We start from the raw sequence: 19122 nt of genomic DNA, 5'->3' as shown, positions 1-19122 counted from the left end.
AGTACGTTCCTAGATTACGTACGTTCCCACTCGTCTGCGTACAAGCACCGGTTGATGTCATTGTCCCACTCTAGCGCTTATGAATCTACTACCATCATTTTTGCATTACTGGATGACGTTGCTTATCGGGACCGGTTTTTACCCCAGCTCACCCGTTCTGTACAAGAAACTTACTTAGCTAGGAGAAGGGGGGGGGGGGTTTAGAGGCCCACATTTTTTAATCACTAAATTTCTAAATTTCAAGAAACTATTTTGTTATTGAATCGCTTCTTTCTTTGTTGTTTATGCAGTTATATAATAATTACAAAAATTACCATAATTAATGAAAAACTGGAACCAATCATTGCATATGTGTCACACACACACACACACACACATATTTTAACATTCACTAAATCTAATATAATAATTTTGCATCAATGCTTTTCTTGTTTATTGGCCGAGTGTTTTAGTTTATTTTATTTCGCTTTTCTGCCATTTTGGCTAATCGCGAACATAAGGATAGGAGGGTGGTAATATGGTATGGATGAAAGGACACTCACAAACACACAAGGACACCACAAAACACGAGTCCCACGGAGGATTATCCTAGCCGTGCGTCCAGATGCCACAGCCTCGATAGTCTGCAAAATGCAGGGTATTCGCAGTTATAGAGTAATTATAATAATTACAAACATTACCATCATTAGCAATCAATTGTACACTGTCGCTGGGAGGAGTGTCATGTCGGAACACACATCTGGGTTGCGTGTGTGTGTGGGGGGGGGGGGAGATATGCCCACCATGTGACTTTTGCCTGCTATGTACGTTACTTTACGATTTTATGAACAAAAGTTTAACAGAAAAAGTGGAACACCCTGTTGAACAATGTAACTCATTTTCATTCTTTAATAAAATTCCTCACAGTTGAAAAACAAGATGTGGTGAGCCTGGCAACCCATCCCCCCCTCGGGTAACATAGGGTTAAAATACCAATAAACACAAGCCAAAATGTAGCAACAGAGTACATGTTGCAATTTGTTCTTTCCCCTGCCATAAAGATACCACTTGATACCTTAATGGATGCCACGTTATCCATTTCTAGAAGAAATGCTAATATTTGAATTATTCATTGTTGATATCTTGCACGCAGTTTAAGCCAACACGTTCGTTATGGCAGCTGCAAGGTCCTCGGCAGATACCAGGCGGAAAGGCGTCAAAGAAGAAGTGTCGGAAGATAGAACAGACCTTGAAACTGTGATTCCAAGTCGCCCGTTTACATTCATCAGATAAAGTGTTGTTGACCTCACCCATTTCCCCACTTTGGCCTCTCCCAGTCTGCAGATAAGCGCATCGAAAACCTTACAATGGGAAAGAAATGCGTCGCATTGATAAGTGTTGTTGACGAGAGAGAGAGCATCACCGTTTGACCATGAATTCTTGATCCAGATTTGCTACCACATGGGATCACGGTTGTCGCAATTCGGTGGACCACCGCTCCTCCCGAGGACATCCTCACCTTACCGAGGTCCCTACTAAACAAACCAGACATTCGGAAAGTGGTGAACGTGAACGCCCGGGAAGGAGAGCCTGGAAAATGAAAGTCAAAAGCATAATGTATGTAAAGTTTAAGGTGTGGAGCTTACATTTCGCATACTCAGACTCGAAATATATACACACACATCACAATTGTTACGGGATATACTAATCTACGAAAAAATGTTAATTGTACGGATAAAAAATTCAAATTTGGCTGAAAAACTTCGAGATACTTTATCGCGCAATAATCTTCCATCTGTCAAATATTTTTTTCTGCAAAGGACACTAACAAAGCAAACGGATTGAGAGAATTCTGTTTTATTTTCCATGTAGCTTTATTTTCTTTTCCTTCCTCGATAAAAATAAAAGCTACTGTGAAAAAAACTCAGCGCACTAATACATATGTATACATTCAATGGGATTTGGATTAATAAAAGTTGCAATTTTTCACGTCTACGGAAAAAAAATTCCAGCAGAATTCACACATAATCCCCGGAGCCAATAATTCACGCATAAAGCTGCTCTGGGACTCACCAACCCTCAAATCAATGAGTACTTGGGGGGGGGAGGGGTGAAGGCGGTCGGAGCGTGGTGCTGATCGCATCACCTTCAAAATGGCCGGGATCGAGAATATTCGGGGCCTCACCCCCGCATCCACTAAATGTGCCTTCATGGCACGATGCTATGTGCACAGGGAACTTTGCCACGAAGGAACATGATAAATTCAAACTGAAGGAGTGCTTTTTGAGGGGGGTAACACTATTATTAAAGGAAATACTACGCCTCATTTGTCCCCCTGGAAAAAAGTACCTTCCTTGCCCCTCCCTGGAAAAAAATCCTGCGGACGTCCATGGTGGTGAGGTGTTAAAAAAGGACACTCAAATTGAATGAACACCCACGCGCAGGCCGGGACTCGTACCTAGCAACTTTGGGGAGAGGGGGGTTAACGCGCTCGCATTCTTACAAATAACATGACCTCCGAGATAGTGTAGTGATTAAGTCTGTTTCCTTGTTATCAACGAATCCCGATGGAATCACACTGCACAATGATTCGGATTCCACTTCAAACTGTAGACCCAATCCGAGATGCCTATCTAAGCATAATGTGGACTCAAAACAAACTTTGCTCACAAATAACTTACAATCGGGTCTCCCTGAAGACGTAGTGGTACAGATCCACCACCGTATATGAAACCCTGGCATTGGAGGGAGCAGTGGCGCTAGTGTCGCTAGTTTAAGCCAAGAAGCCTGTAGTTCGCGTATTTTCCGACGTCTAAGAAAGCTTGGCGCTACAATAATATCGCCTTGTAATCAAAGGGTTCCAGGTTCGATACTCGGTAGAGGCACGTAGAGGTTCTGATTCAACTTTAAACTGTAGGTCCAGTACCGACTAGGCAATCTGTTCGTGAAGTGGACAACGGCAACTCAACAACAACCAATAACTGACAATCATTGATGTACGCTATGCTTAACCGAGATAAACAGTTGATATTCTAGAATCAGTCAGCTTTATATGGCAATAGTTGTTCAGTTTTCATAGTTGGTCTTCTCCAAGCAGCGCGCTGAGATAAGTTCCATAACACACATGCACAATTTATGGCAGAGTTGAAGGATGAGGGAGGGGGAGGGAAGGAAAGCGCCGCCCTGAGGTGGATTAGCAGAAGCCCAGCCCGCAACAACAAACCATTATTCCACGCCTAAGAGAAACACACGAGCTATGGGAGAGGTGACGAACCGAGCCAGCGCGGAGCTCACCTTGAGGTGCGTGGGATCTTCTTGTTCCAAATACAACTTCCAACAATTTTAGCACAGGGCCCAGCGCCAGAGCCAACGAGAAGCTAGTACACTAACCTCCACTGGCAAACTGCGACGCGCTCTCCCCTCCCCTCTCGCATAAAAACCCAGATAGCGCAGGTGGGGGAAGGGAAGGAGCGCCAGACAGCAGACGATCACAAATCACCGTCGTCCTACTCCTGTAGATCTACCTTCATTGCAGCCAAAAGTGCAAACTAAAAAGAAACCCTTCTGCATCCACTGCACCTCCTGAACCTATCTAGACAATGATAAGAACCAACAAGAAAACCAAGTCAACAGACTCAAAGTTTTAACTAAACCGATTTCAATGCTCAGAAATAGATTGACATGAATATCTCTAAATCAAGACCCCTTTCCTTGATGATAATTCCTACAATATCATACTAAAGCATGGAATTTAATTTAGATGTTTAATTTTTCATTTAAAGAGGAACATAAATTAAGAGTATTTAAAAATAAAATCGTTAGGAAAATATTTAGACCTAAAAGGGATGAGGAGACAGGTGAATGTTACATAATGTAGAACCACATAATTTTGAATTCCTGTTCAGATATTATTAGAATAATTAAATCAAGAAGACTTAGCTGAGCAGGTTATGTGGCACGAATAGGAGAGGAGAGAGGAGTTTACAGGATTCTTGTTGGGAAACCTGACGGTAAGAGACCTGTAGGAAGGACAAGACGAAGATGGAGGGATAACGTCGAGATGGGCCTAAAAGGAATCGGTAAGGATGGAAACGATTGGATTGATCTTGCCCAGGATAGTGACAGATGGAAGGCTTGTGTTGCTGCAGCCAAAAAACTTCGGGTTTAAGAAGGGTAGAGAGTTGGTATTAACGTGAAGTTTCTTTCTCTGTGATCTTCAAATTTGTTGATAATAAAAATTATAGAAACGCACCATAACGAGTAATAATTAGTTCATAAAAAATACATGCATTTTTATTGGGGGAGAATAGCAAGGAAGATACTCCATTTGAACAAGAGAGAGTTTTAGCTTCTCCGACATTTTGTGAAATCAGCACAAGCGATGGCATGTCCGAACTTGCACACGAAACAGAACGACCACTTGCAAGCAACATAAACTCAACGTCCATGCAAAAGAAGACACGGCTTATGAAAGAGCTGGATATGAACGCGCACACAACGGCATGTGTAGAAAGCAACAATTTGCATTCTAATCAGACCCACTTCTCCTCTGGCACGTGGCACGTGAGGGCCACTCTCCCGTGGAAAGGAACAGCCGACGCCTCCCACATCCGAAATGCTCAACAATTTGCCGATCAATAGCGACTGCAACCATTTTAACTTGTAAAAGATAAGCACTAAGCTCTCTGATAAGGGCGGATAAGCATGTTGGTTACTGCATGGACGCATAAGCGTAACGATTCTTTGCAGCGCATTGCCATCGACAAATAATATTACTTAGTACAACTTTAGGTAATATTGGTAATACAGAAGGCCCATTCTAAGTGCTACAATGCATTTAATATCATTACGGAAACACACACACGTTGCTTTTCTGTTTTGAGCTCTAATTAAATTTCTGCAATTCCCCAACTTATATTGATACGTTGTTTCTTTAACCAATGTCTACACATATTAAACTACATAGAGGTCATCAACAGGGCCTACCAGATGGCATAATGGTAACGTCGCCGCCTTGTAATCTTGTACTTGTAACTTTCACTTGTAAAAAAAATCTAAGTTTTACAGAATATTTTTGCTAGTCTGGCAAAAGGAAAGAAAGAAAAAGTATGTGTGTGTGTGTCTGTGTGTGTGTGAGAGAAAGAGAGAGAGGTACTTTGGAGTTATTGTGTGTTATATACTTGATAAGGTAATACAATTGCATTAAAATATAAACTCTGCCACATTTATTCTGGGATAAGCATTGATATTTAAAAAAAAAAAAGACAAGTATGTTCTCGAAAAAGCGCTAGAATGAAATGCCAATGGCGATTCATAAATCCAGTAAATGAAATCAGTAAAAGGAAATGTATGAAACGCTGCTTCACTGCGCCTACAATCTTCTAGCGTGTTATTGTTTATTTCTACGACTGCCTCGGAACTGGAGCGAACTGATAATTCTGCTACGCTCGTTTCTCTATTATTCTTTGTTCAGTGCGCGCGCAGCTCGCTTTCCGTTTTCCATTTTGGAGATGCTGGATGCAACATGAAAAACGACGGGAGGGGAGATTTAACTAGGAACAGAATAGGAAAAGCTTCCACTTCACAGATGTACGAAAAGTGTGAGTGTTACATTTTGTGTCCAAACATACATATTATATCTATTGTAGCTTTTCTGTAAACACTGTTTCCTACGTGCAGACTAACGAGGCTCTGGCTGATTGATTTGGTGTTTTAAGTCCACTTTATGCACAGTAAGGCTAATCGGGACTGGACTTACAGCTTAAAGTGGAATCCGAACAGCTATGTGCCTCCACCGGGTATCGAACCCGGGACCCCTTGATTAAAAGGCGACGACGCTACCACTGCGCCATTGGGGAGGTCTAACGAGGCTCTGGCGTCTTGACTCACAGTTAGCATAATCATCTGTCGGGCTTGTGTTAATATGTTGGCAGTTGCCTTTCATCAAATTCATCTTATCACCACTCATCCTCATCTTCGCGATTAGCCAAAAGTGGCACAAAATTGATATAAAATAAATCAATTAAATAAATCTGTTTTCTACGTCATAAATTGATACAATATTTATTCCTATTTGGATTACTTCACGTTGCCTTTCCACTGAATGCTGATTAAATTAGGGAGAAAATGCACCGAAAATACGATGTCTTACCCAGGATTAGAACCTAGGATCTCTGGATTCGGAGCCTACCTCTTCGTCACAGAAGCTGGTTTGAATGAACGTAAAAAAGGCAAGACAATACAATGAAGTCACATACGTGTTGGTTGTACATCTGGGACCGCGGAAGCATGTGCCAGTTTTAACAGTTGTGTCAGTTTTAAAGGAACCATCTCAGCATTTGCCTCAGTTGGACGCAGTCGAATCGACACAACACGCCCCCTATAGTTGGTTTGGTTTTTTCATATTCAGCGTCCCTTTACTGTCGCTTTTGGCTAATCGCGACGATGAGGAGTGATGATGCGATGAAATTGATTGACACTGCGCATGCCGGGACTCGAATCCTAAAACTTTGGTGCAGAGTCGACCGTCGATGCACTTGGCCAATGAGGCTGTTCAACTGCGGATGAAATATTATGTGGAACGGCATTTTCAGCAGTTTTAGTTCTTATGGTGGAAAATGCCCACAGGATGTAGCGATTCTCTTCTGTTGGATCCGGTGTGCATCAAGGGACCTAAGAACGTACAAGACAAGAAAAAGAATCCGGCAAAATACTGCCGCTTCCAACCTAAAGGCAATAAATTCCATCCGAAACAGGGGAGCTGCACAATCATTACGTCCCGATCGAGCAAATTACCAGTTGTGCTTCGGAAGCTTGGCAGCTATCCAAAAAGATGATGGCTCGGGGATGCGTTTGTTTCCCTTCAACGCTGGAATGAAATGGGCGACATCGGCTGGATGGGATTACACGATAACACATTGCCATTTTGCAACTCCTCCCTCATTTTCTGCCTCAATACCAAGACATAAGTGAACAGTTGCAATTGAACAACTTAACATGCTTGAGTCGGCGATTCTGAAGAAATTTCTCAGCCGGCCCCCGTGGCGGAGAGGTTAGCACATCGCGCTGCGACGCCAGGGGTCCCGGGTTAGAATCCCGGCCTGGATGTTCGTGAGTGTCCATTCATCAGTTATCATCATCACTCATCCCAGTCTTAGAAAATGAACCAAAAGTGGCACGAAAGCTAAGTGAGGCAAATCAATCAATGAAGAAATTTCCAAGGAAGTCAAAAGGTTGTCAATCCTGGTTGTTTACCACGACAGTTGCCAGTAGTAGTGACGCAAGAAAGGGAGAGTACAGAGGCGTATTGAGACAGCGGTTCCCCAGTCGGTAGAGCTGACGGAAAACCCAGATAGGTTCAGTTCCAAGGGTAGGTGATCATGGGTGGAAATTCTTCGGACTGGCCGCCCTGGGGTTCACCCTGCCTCTGTAGCAGCGGTTTTCAATCTTGACAAGACCTCGTCCCGGATTTTCTTTTTTATTCGATATCTCTGTCCCAACAATTTTCGATACCCGTTGGAGGCACGTAGTGGTTCGGATCCCAATTTAAACTGTAGATCCAGTCCCGATTAGCCTTACTGTGCATAAAGTGGACACAAAACACCAACTCAATCATTCAAATAATCGATCGGTCCCAACAATTTTACTCATAAATACCTTTCTAATTTTCTAAACTCTATACATTATTTAACACGTCCCCTTGAACTTAATAAATAAATGATGCGAAGTAATAGTTCCATTATTTACACCACTCTCAAACCTTTCACTGGCATTAGGTTTCTTTATGCACCTGATAAAAAATCAATTCCTATTTCATTATGTAAGTTGTGCATGAGGATTTATGTTGAAACCTATCAGCATCCCGATTCTTGCAATATTTAATAATTTCTCTATTGATTTTAATAAGCAGTTTGCCGCAGTGTGTTTCTACCCACAATTGCATTTTACTCACGTCTCTTGTGTGTCTACACCTTTCTTGTATCTTCCAATTATAGTAATGATTGTTACTATATGTTGTGGGGTATCCAATTAAGTGCTACTGTACTTTATATTTGCAGTTCCCTGTAACGCTGAGTCTTTCCTATTCCTGACGTCAATCTGCAACCACGCACCAACAAGAGACCTCTTTCTCTCTCTCTCTGCAATTCACGTGAAGTACAATATAGATTTCGCTGGTAATGAAGTCATAGGAGACTAGCACGAGACCAGAACGAGACGAGATCGAGTGTGAGAGAAGCATTCTTAGTACGAGACGAAAAGAACGACCGCTTTTAGCCTCGTTTCCCAGCACAAGGTTTCGTATCGCAGCAAGATCCCATCCTCACACACTCTGCTGCTGACAATGCAGAAATATCAATACTCAAAAAGGCACACGACGGAAAGTAACAACGGCCGAAGAAAAAGAGGGAACAGAACGAAGCGACACACTTAGTGCCACGAACGCCCACTCGGCCGCACAAAAACCCAACCGGTTTTTCAAGCGCTCGCCTGGGAAGGAGGCTACCGGAGCAAAAGCGAAACCGAGAGAGAGTTTTAACAGAAACTAGGTCTTCCGAATACACAAACTTAGACACAACTTTACTTTTCCACCTCTTGGCGCGAACCCGTGGCCATGAAATGCGATTACATGAGTCTGATCTAGCCGGTACAGTCGGGGCAAGAAGTTCCCGGCCGCTTAAATGCGGACGCTAGTTGCGGTACCACTTGCTCAGTTCACTGGCAACACTGTGTTTGTGTTCAAGAAGGGACTAGATTTCCCACAAGAAAACTCTCCTAAAACCTGAACTAGACACTTATTTAATTAGGGCACACAAATTTTCATCTTTAGGCCCCCCGCGTAGCCAAATGGTTAGCGCTCTCGCTTTTGGTGCGAGCGGTTCCGGGTTGGAGCCCCCAAAATTTCGGCGTTGACCCAGCTCCGTGAAGACAATTGGGGAGCTACTTGAAAAGAAGTAGCAGGCTCCGATCTCGAAAGCCAGGAAACAGCGGCGATGGGAATCGATTTGCTGACCACGCGTCACCCAATGAAAACGCCGCTCTGGCAGGATCTGGTCCTTAGAGGGGATTTAGGTAAAAATGGCAAAGGAAAAATGGCACCGGAAAAAATGGCAAAAGGAAAAAATGGCAACGGTAAAAATGACAATAAAAATGGCAAATACAATACGAGTATATTACGATTTCACATGAAAATCGAGAAATTATACGTCTTGCATTTCACAGTTTGAAATTAAAATTTATTATAATTTTGGTGTCTTTTAACATTAAATTGTCTTCGAATGGGTACATTTTATTTGATGTTTCCAAAAATAATTATAATGCCCTTTATTTCTTTTGGCAGGACTTACTGCCACTATAGAATCATATGTTAATAAAAGGAAACCTTTGCAAATATTTTGAAGCATGTGTGCAGCATGGAATGGGTTTTCATCTTGACTGAAAACAAGTTTACGCCTTGCCCGCACCTGCTGACCAATCACACATGTTTGTTACTAGTAGGACTTCAAGTCAGCCCTTATCTAACCCCCTCGTACTAATTTGTGTTACTGAGAGGGACGAACTTGTTCGCTTCTTAAAATGAAAAATGTTAAATCTGGTAAAGCTGGAGAGAAGCTCTTCTTTCTACAACAGTCTGATCTGAAGAATGTTATAAGGTGGAGGAACAAATTCAAGTGTCGAGGGATTCTAAAAACAAAATCCTGTGAGTTCCTATGACCATAATCGTTCACCTGATTACGTTGCTGTAAAGATAACAAAGTGTTCCAATTTTGGACGGTGTAAGATAACATTGCATACAATATACTTGAAGGTAGAAACAATAAAACAACATTTTTTTTGATATGGTGGGCTCTAAATATCCTACAGAGTACAGACTGTAGGCTATATTGTGGAAGATAAGCAGGTGCATCCAGCAAGGAAATGCAGCAATGAAACCGATCTTTCTGCAGGCTGAGAGAGGACAACTGCCAAAGAAGAAAACTACGAGAATTTGTACCGACAGTGATATGTTATAACATATTTTTCAATTGGCTTCGGATCTATTATTGGGGGTGAGATGTTTACATATCTGATGAAAATCAGCCGAAATAGACAAACTTGACAAAGCATATTTTGACATATTTCACCAATTTCACGTTTTTACAACATATTTCTTCAATTTTGTTGTAATAAGACATATTTCTGTATAATTTCGAAATTCTCTCGCACATAATCAGTTATTTCATATTTTTTTCTTCGTAGCTTTAGCACAACGGATAGTTCATATTGTCGATGGCAGGATATGGAAATTACGGAGGAAGAAAGGTGCCGTCTTTTCTTAGTACAGAACAATAATACCCCACTTTTTTTATCCCGCCGACAATTGATAGCCATGCAAACATTATTGAGGTAAAATGTTCTCTCTCCTTGTTCCACGGGAAGTAAAGAAGTTTCGTCCTAATTTCTTTTCCTTTTTCGCTTTTCACAAAAATCAGTCAAAAGTAAAAATAACATTCGGTACATTACAGCCCCTACTCTACTCTATCGGGTATGAGTAATTCGACAGTACTGTTGTGCATATTTTTGGCTTTACTAGGAATATTTCTGCATTTTTCTGACATATTTGTAATTTTTCATGACATAATTACATACATATTTTACACTTTTATAGGACATAAAGTCCCGGGCCCTAGATAACAAAAGAACAATGCAGGGTTAGGTGCATAAATATTTATTTTTGTTAAACACAGCATCAATATTTTTCTTCTTTACAATTTACATATGAATTATTTATCATTTGCTTTTGCTTTCCGTTTGTGATTTTTACTTGCGCCATTTTTTCGGTTTGCCAATTTTGCCATTTTTACCATACACCCTTAGGGGGCTTCTGCCCCACGTAGTTTTGTTCAATTTTTTTGCTTAAAGCTGAAATTCAGATTTTCGATCATATGCAACCAATCCTCCATTCTCCTTGTGAAGAGGAAACATATTCCCTATCAAGTTTACAAGAAGAGAGTCTGCGGTAGTTGACCTCCGTGGCTGAGTGGTCAGCGTTGTGTGTTGCTACGTCATGAGTCCAGTCCTGGTATATATATATATATATATATATATATATTTGGTTGTCCGTCAAATTAGAATGAGAACTAGAATGACCTGGAAAACGACCGCTTATGTGTTTTCAAAAAACTAACACCACGTGACTGCCACGTGGGAGACCCGACCTCGATTCCCGGAATGAGTAATCTCGGGGATTTTTCCAGTTATATTCATGAATAGAGCGGTTATGGAGTTCACGCAGTCTTTGATAAAAAGGTACTTAGGTGGGAGAGGTAAAGGCGTGCGGAGCGCGGTGTTGATCACATAACCTCCCCAAGTGATTGTGACTGTGTGGGGTCCTACTTCCACATTCCCTCCAATATGCCTCCAACGTGCAAGGTGTATCTTTACCTTCATCAAGTTTTCAAGGCAAAAATGATAAAATGAGTCAACATCATGCTGTATCACACGTATACAGCTTTGTACGCAGTTGAATATCGGATCTCATGGATACTACCAGAATAGAGCACAGAAGCAAGTAGCGAAATAGAACACGCTTTAGTTTACAAAAACATACTTGGTCGACGAGTTGGAAAGCAAGCGTTTCTTGTTTCATTAGAAACATTAATTCAGTGAACATCAAGACTTGCAGTAAATCGCAGTTTAATTACTTCTTGAAAATTTAATACTAATTACTCTTAGATTATTACTTATTTTATTTGGAGTTATTAAAGAAAACACGCCGAAATTCCTAATCGTTGCCCGAAGTTGGCGGTGTACTCTAAACACTTCGGAACATCTACACGAGCAAGTCAGCCTATTCGGGTATAGCAACACTGACGTGTTTCCTAACACTTTGTGTTTTTATGTCTTCTTTACCTATTTTATCTTCAATATGAAAAACAGACGGGGAAAAAAGTGGTTTTAAATTGACAGACAGTGGTCTCTGGAGTTCCACACTATATTTTAGTCAACATTTACCAGTTTATTTGAGTTAGGTTTATTTAAGTCCACTTTATGCACATTAAGACTAACCAGGACTGGACCTACCGTTTCAAGAGGAATCCGAACCATTATGTGACTCCACCGAGTATCGAACCCTGGACCCCTTGATTACAAGGCGACGACGCTACCACTGCGCAATCGGGAAGGCCCCAAAGTGTGTTAAAATAAGAGATACATGGTTGTAATCAACACCATTTTAACTCCACTGAGGCTTGACCAAAATGTGATGTGGATGTCCTGGGACCATTATTGCATAGCTTTCAGATATTTTTCAGTGCAGTATAACTGAACTAGACTTGCTATTACGTGCAATATGTAATTATGGGTATAGTCTTTCTTATGGGAAAATATGTTGAAATCAGGTCAATAAACAGGCAAATCGCTTCGTAAACTGGGGCTGCGGAAAAGCGAAAATTTGGAAAGTTTTCATTTGCCTCTGCATATATTGACTCCAATAACATGTACACAGGAGAGATTTGTGAATTAGAGCCATAATATATATTTTTAATCTAGCCTCCAAATGGCGGAGATGTAATGTACCCGTAGTTTCTGAACATGCCACAGCTGATGTTCTATCTATCAACATTATGAAAACTCGTTAAGTCATGGGAAAGAATACCATTTGTAGGTCGGATACCTTGCAGCCTATTGGCAAGAGAAGACAACTAGTTCACATACGACGTTAAATAAAACCTTATTCAATCAAGAGTATGGTATCCCATTCCTTGTACCTTTGGGATAGAAGGAAGCTTCTTTGACGAAACGGGCGATGATTTCAAGAATTACCAGACGATGCAAATGGATTCGTGGAAACGAGAAAGTTTGTCAGATGCTTTCCTTCATGTGTGCAACAAGAAAATGCTCTTCTTTAAAGCATCAATACAGGCGTTGGAGTGAGTAACAGGATAGGCCTTTCATTCCCAGAAACAATAGCTTCTTGGCTCACGATAACGTGAACTTACAAAATGTGTTTGTTGTGTTCTGTTGCTCAGATAAGCTAATCAGATCTGGAATTTTCTCACAACAATTTCTGCTCTCAAAAATTCCTCAACAGGAGTATAATACTGTATAATACTAATATCGCCCTCTTCAAATTTATTTGCCCGGAAAGATCCGACGAATAGGATTAAATAAATGAAGGGGGAAAAAACACAATTAAACACCTATCCTTCACCTGGATTCGAACAGAGTACTCGTGACTTCGTAGCCCACGGAGAATAGTTATCGTGTGGAAATTCAATTATAATTTTGTCTGTCTACACTGTGTGACAAACTAACACCTTACTTTCAGTGGGTATTTTGTCCTGGACAGTAATGGTAATGCGTTACTTTTAAAAGTAAAGTAAGTTGTTACTTTTCAGACAAACTTTCCCGTCTCTGGAGGCAAGATTCCCACAACTTCACAATATTAATTTTCTTACTCGTGTATGTCGGGAGCAATGATTTGTGCTGGTACCCCATTTGTGTGCGTCAAAAGTGGGTGCGTCACGTGTGTGTGTGAATGGACCACAATTTCCGGATTACTAGGCCAGTCAAGGTCTAATCATGGAGAAGTCCAACGATCTATATGTTGTGTAGCTTATTGAATTCGATCCGTAGAAACAATAAACCTATGTGGATAAAGTTCACTTAAAATTGTGACCGAACTGCCTGGAATTGCAATTTGGCCTCGTTATCTATTGTATTCATGCACACACATTGATAACGCTACTGTACTTATTGAGTACCAACAATATCTAATAATCTAAAACAGACTACGAGCAACAAACAAGCAACAATTGAGTCTAGCTCTTCGCAGCTTTAGAACGCCGTGAAGCAACAGACAACACAGGGTAGCTTAGCACCAAAACGAGACACCATACATTAAAACCAGTCACAATTCCAGTCTTCTCCCCCTCAGGCCTTTTCCTCTTTAATCCCCCTCCCCACAGGAGACCAAACAAGTCCTGCAACTATCTCCTGGTATCTTTACAATGCGTTTGTTGGGCAACCATTAGCTGTTGTTTTCTCTCAACTACGGACACGGTACAAATCGTAATAATAATACTAAAATCTGGAGAACACGTTATATTGTTTCCCCGCCGAAGCGTGTATTTTGCAGGCGAGTTGAAGCTTCTCATAGGACGGGAAGGTTACAAAACTGTTCCACTACTGGAAGAATGAGGTCAAACACTAATCTACTCTCTCTTTCCTTTCTGGTATCGCCTGTCGAGCCTAAGCGAGAAAAACCTTCACATTCTTCTGTGCGAATTCCAACAGAAATTGCAAGGGTAAAACATAAAATGGGACTCACCTGACAAATCCGTTAGCAAGATCCTTTCTGGAGACACTTTCTGTCCTGTTGTTATCCACAATGACATGTCACTCTGAGCAATCCTGTGTTCAAACACATACGCAACTTCACGCACAAAACACTCACTCTATCCCTCGCGCACAATCCTGCAACAATGCGGACTTTTGACTTTTATTGTCAAGATGTTTCCACACACACACAAAAAAAAACCACAGAAAAAATAGTACACGCACAGGTTTCCCTTGTGTGCCGCTGCTTTTTCCTACACAATTCAAGAAGAACGATGCTGCACCTTCTTAGAACTGTTCCTGAGGGCGGTGTATTTTCAGGGTCGCGACAGTGTAAGGAGAAAAAAGACAACGTGGACGGGATAGCAAAAGCCTCCGACCGCGGGCAGCTGGCACAGGAACTGATCAAACAGTGCACCGACTCCCAGAAAGACCTTGAGAGAGGGATGCTCGGGGCATGCGTGGTACGTACGTCGCTAGTAACAGACCAGACAGAAACTCTAAAAACAGGCGGCGAATGTGTGTTGGTGTGGCGGTCATTCACGTAGCATCACTGCCACACAGTCAACAAGCAACAGGTTCTGCGAAATATCAACGAGTAACATCACTATTTTTTCACACTAAGAATGCGATACGTGACAAAAACAACACAGTATCTACAGGGTTGAAAACGAACTGGCACTTTTTTCACAATTCTTCTGATTCACAAATGAAAAAAAAAACACTCTCTCGACCACCGTCTCACACGCACGTTCCTCAAATCAGCAAACAGCGTTCGCTCTCACTCCGTCGTTCACTATTCCGCTAAAAAAGCAGGTCCCGGGGCTGAGGGAATGACCTACATTCCAAGCCAGTCACTGTGAAACTCGGCCAGAGAGTATATGTGTTACTTATCACTGAATCCCTGCAACGGTCGACGTTCAGATACTCGCAACTATCCACGTTAACGATTTCGATAACTGGTGCTTGTTTACGTGTTCCCAAAAAGTCAATAGAACACAGGCAAAAACGTCCTCTGTGAATTCGTCTGTTCGGGGTCTGTGCTGTAAGTCATTGGAGCCACGAAAGGAGGAGCAGACGACGCTAGCGCCACGCAATCCAACCGCGCAATGCATCTGCGCATGCTCATTTCGTTCTCATCAGCCAGAAGGTTTCCACGGTGTAGTGTTGCCAACTGGCACACTGACTGACTGACTCCTGCGTTTTCTTAGACGGTCGTCCTTTGAATGCGGATTCCCGTGAATTCAGTCGCCTATCAGTGTTGTTCGGGCGAATTGATCAGTTCCCAAGTATCCAATATGAAATTACGAAGTTCGGTTTTGTGTGTGTGTGTGGTATATATATAAAACCTCTTCCGTTCTTTTAGCTTGAGTTTGAGCCCATTTTGTGCACAGATAGGTTAATCGGAATGGACCTACAGTTTAAGTGGGATCCGAATAATTATGTGAATCTATTGGGTATCTAATCCGGTACTCCCTCCATCATTCTAATCCTACCTTAGATTATCATGAAACTGCAATTGATTTCATTTATTTGACTTCGCTTTTATGTCACATTTGGGTAATCGCCAAGATGAGGATGAATTGTGATAAGTAGAAATTGATGAAGGGACAATCACAAACACACATGGACAGAACACAACACGAGCCCTGCAAAAGATTAAACTGGCTGCCATCACGATATCAAATTTGCGATATCGTCCATCCCTAGCCAAGAGCCCCTTTATCAATTCCATCTAATCATCATTTATCTTCATCGCCGCGATTAGTCAAAATAGCAAATTACAAAAAACAGGCAGAAAACAAATTTGTTTGAATGCAAACAAGCCATCGGCGACGCTCAAAAAGGGCAGGGTGGGCAATAACAGTAGCTACAACCCACAGGCCCCCAACGTTTGTAGTGAAAAAATGACTGGCGAAATTAATATCATACAATATTACACATCAACTGAAGAGTTATGTGTGCCCTACCATCTGCCACCCTCTCCTCTCTCTGGCTCAAGGTGCGTTCCTTGCCAAACATTGGCAACTTTCGGTTGCGTGTGTATGTGTGTGGAGTGAAACTAAATTAAATTATTGAATCAAAATTGGGTGCGTCGGCACATTAGCCCATTTTGCACCCTCCAATGCATACTGGGAAATATCCCCTTATCTCAAATTCTTACTTAAAAATTTAAATCCGTCCCCCGTGGCGGAGTGGTTAACACATGGCGCTACGACGCCAGGCGTCCCAGGTTCGAATCCTGGCCTGGGCATGGATGTTTGTGAGTGTCCATTCATCAATTTCATCATATCATCACTCATTCCCATCCACCCTGGTTTTAACTTTAGGCATGGTTTTTTAGCTCCTTGTATCTTGAGACGAGTGCAAATAGCCTCAAGTGCTGAGGCACCCATTCCAAATTTTAATAAACAAACAGACAAACTGGCCGCGGTGGCTCAGTCGGAGAGGGCGGCCCCTGTGGCGGAGTGGTTAGCACATCGCGCTACGACGCCAGGGGTCCCGGGTTCGATTCCCGGCTCGGCCATGGATGTTTGTGATTGTCTGTCCTGAAAAGTCTTGAAATTGAAATATGAATGAAATGATATGAGTGAATGAAGTGTGATGGGGGAAGCTTCCGCATAGGGGCTTTCCTTTTTAAAAAAAAAAAAAAAAAAAAAGTCGGTAACGCGTCTGACTACCATGCTAAAGGTTCCGGGTTCGATCCCCGGCCGGTTCAAATCCGGGAACTTTTCTAACGTTGGAAGCGGCCCCGGCGCCCACCCAGCGTCGAATAACATGTGTAACTGGGGAAACCTGGGGGGGTAAAGGCGGTCAGGGGCGTGGTGCTGATCACATCACCCCCACTCACGACCGGATCAAGAAAGTGTGGGGCGTTACTCCCACACCCCCTATACGCCTTCATGGCGTGGTGCTAAGCACAGGGGAGCACTTCACTTTTTTGTTTTTTACTTTTTTACAGACAAACTCATCCCCATCTTCGCAAATTAGCCAAAAGGCACAAAAGGCGAAGCAAATCAAACAAACAATAAATTTTTTTTAAAAAATGGGGTGTAAGAAGCTCCGGGAAGAATTAAAACTGCAAGGTTGTATAGGGACCTGCACAAGACAAACACATTAAAAAGTAAGAATAACATGAAATCTTCCTCACAGACAGTGGAAGAGATCAACTCTTCTCAAAAAGCTACAAACATTTGATGAAACACTGTTGTCATCGCCCAACAGGGTTGGGAATATTAAAAAGATTGTTTGATCTATATTTGTCACAGTTCCACGTATTCAACGATTCCTTTATTGTTATCACCGAGCAAAATTCCTCGAATCCAAGAATGTGTATTGACACCAAAGAACCCGCCTACAAGCAGCACACAGGAAGAGGCGGGATTTGAATAGTTATACTCCTGGTATAGGTTTAGGATATTGGCTTGTAATAATGGGAATCCGGGATCCATTCCACTGGCAAACTCTCTGATTTGAAGCAGAGGCGTTCACAGGTTTTTTTCCCAGCCGGTATGCCAAGCAAGATATATTTCCTTAAAACATTGCTTGAGTTTGAAGTTATCGTGTTTCTGCAACGATCAATACACGACTTACTTGCGGAGTATATAATTTAAGACTGACAATTTCTCAAAGGGGGGGGGGGGTGGCGGGGGGTAACGGTAATATATTTTCCCTCTCTGGACGCCCATGATTTGTAGATATCTTAATTTTCGAGCTACTTAACAAATTATTAATAATAATAAATTAATGTATTGTACCTAAACTCAATTTCCAGACTCGTATTCGCCGGACCCTGTGGCTGAGTGGTTAGCACATCGAGCTGCGACGCCAAGGGTCCTGGGTTCGAATCCCGCTCGGGCATGGTTGTTTGTGAATGTCCATTCACCAATTTCATCACTCATCCCCATCTTCGCAAATTAGCTAAGAGGCACAAAACGCGAAGTAAAATAAAATAAATCAAAATCAAACCAGACTCGTATTCGGAAGTCGCAGATTTAAATCACCGGGCGACCTCTTACTTTTGTTCTAAGTACATTTATTATGCACAGATATGCTAAAAGAGACTGGATCTACAGTTTAAACCATTATGTGCCTCCACCGGGTATCGAATCCGGGACCACTTGATTACAAGGCGACGACGTTTCTGTGTAATGACGAGATTGTACATTCAAGGGAAACCATAACCTCTCCTTCCCATTTCCATACTTCCGTTTTCCCACCGTGGATAACCAAATGGCACTTGCAATCATGCATGTGGGGCCTCCCCGATGGCGTAGTGGTAACATCGTCGCCTTGTAATCAATGGGTCCCGGGTTCGCGCAATGGAGGCACTTGTAGTTCGGATCCCACTTTAAACTGTAGGTCTAGTCCCGATTAGCCTTTCTGTGCATAAAGAAGACTCAAAAACAAACTAAAATAAATTCTAAGGTACAAACATGCACCAAACAACCAACTACCTCACAAATTTGACTGACACTTAACGGTAGAAATACGAAATCTGCAAAACTTTAGTTGTTTTCAAAGTTGCACGGATGCTGCAACCTGTGACGTCACGACCTTGGCAGAGACGGTCGCCCTCTTACGAGAATTGCATCAGGCTCAAGTGCAATGCTTGCCGAGTCCTGCGTCGCATTACCTAACAGGGCAAGGGCCTGCAGGGAGCTTTAAATACTCCTCTCCACGGGCGATTGAACCAGTCCCTGAATCAGGAGTTTGGACATTCCTTGGATTTGTGGAAGATGTGGCTCACATCAAAACTGTTTCGCAAACACATTTCTTTCCTAGAGCCATTAAGGGACGGAAATCCCTTCCAATCTCTTTGTCATC

The 19122-nt window shown here is 42.1% G+C and overlaps 1 protein-coding gene across 4 annotated transcripts in view; it reads right to left on the bottom strand.

Annotated features, from left to right (window-relative positions):
• The window catches only part of LOC145986359 (ecdysone receptor-like), a 1118076-nt gene that overhangs the window by 300751 nt on the left and 798203 nt on the right, over positions 1–19122 (bottom strand). Inside the window, exon 1 of one of the 4 annotated variants that reach the window (XM_083120241.1) lies at positions 14288–15383. The exons of the other annotated variants lie outside the window; for them this stretch is intronic. The gene's annotated coding sequence lies outside the window, so the exon portion shown is untranslated. Of the gene's footprint in view, positions 1–14287; positions 15384–19122 lie in introns of those variants that run through there. 4 annotated transcript variants of the gene reach the window in all.

The sequence above is a fragment of the Lepisma saccharinum genome, chromosome 4, assembly GCF_977018435.1.
Source record: "Lepisma saccharinum chromosome 4, izLepSacc3.1, whole genome shotgun sequence".
NCBI classification, from domain to species: domain Eukaryota; kingdom Metazoa; phylum Arthropoda; class Insecta; order Zygentoma; family Lepismatidae; genus Lepisma; species Lepisma saccharinum.
This window is presented reverse-complemented; position numbering and strand designations above follow the sequence as displayed.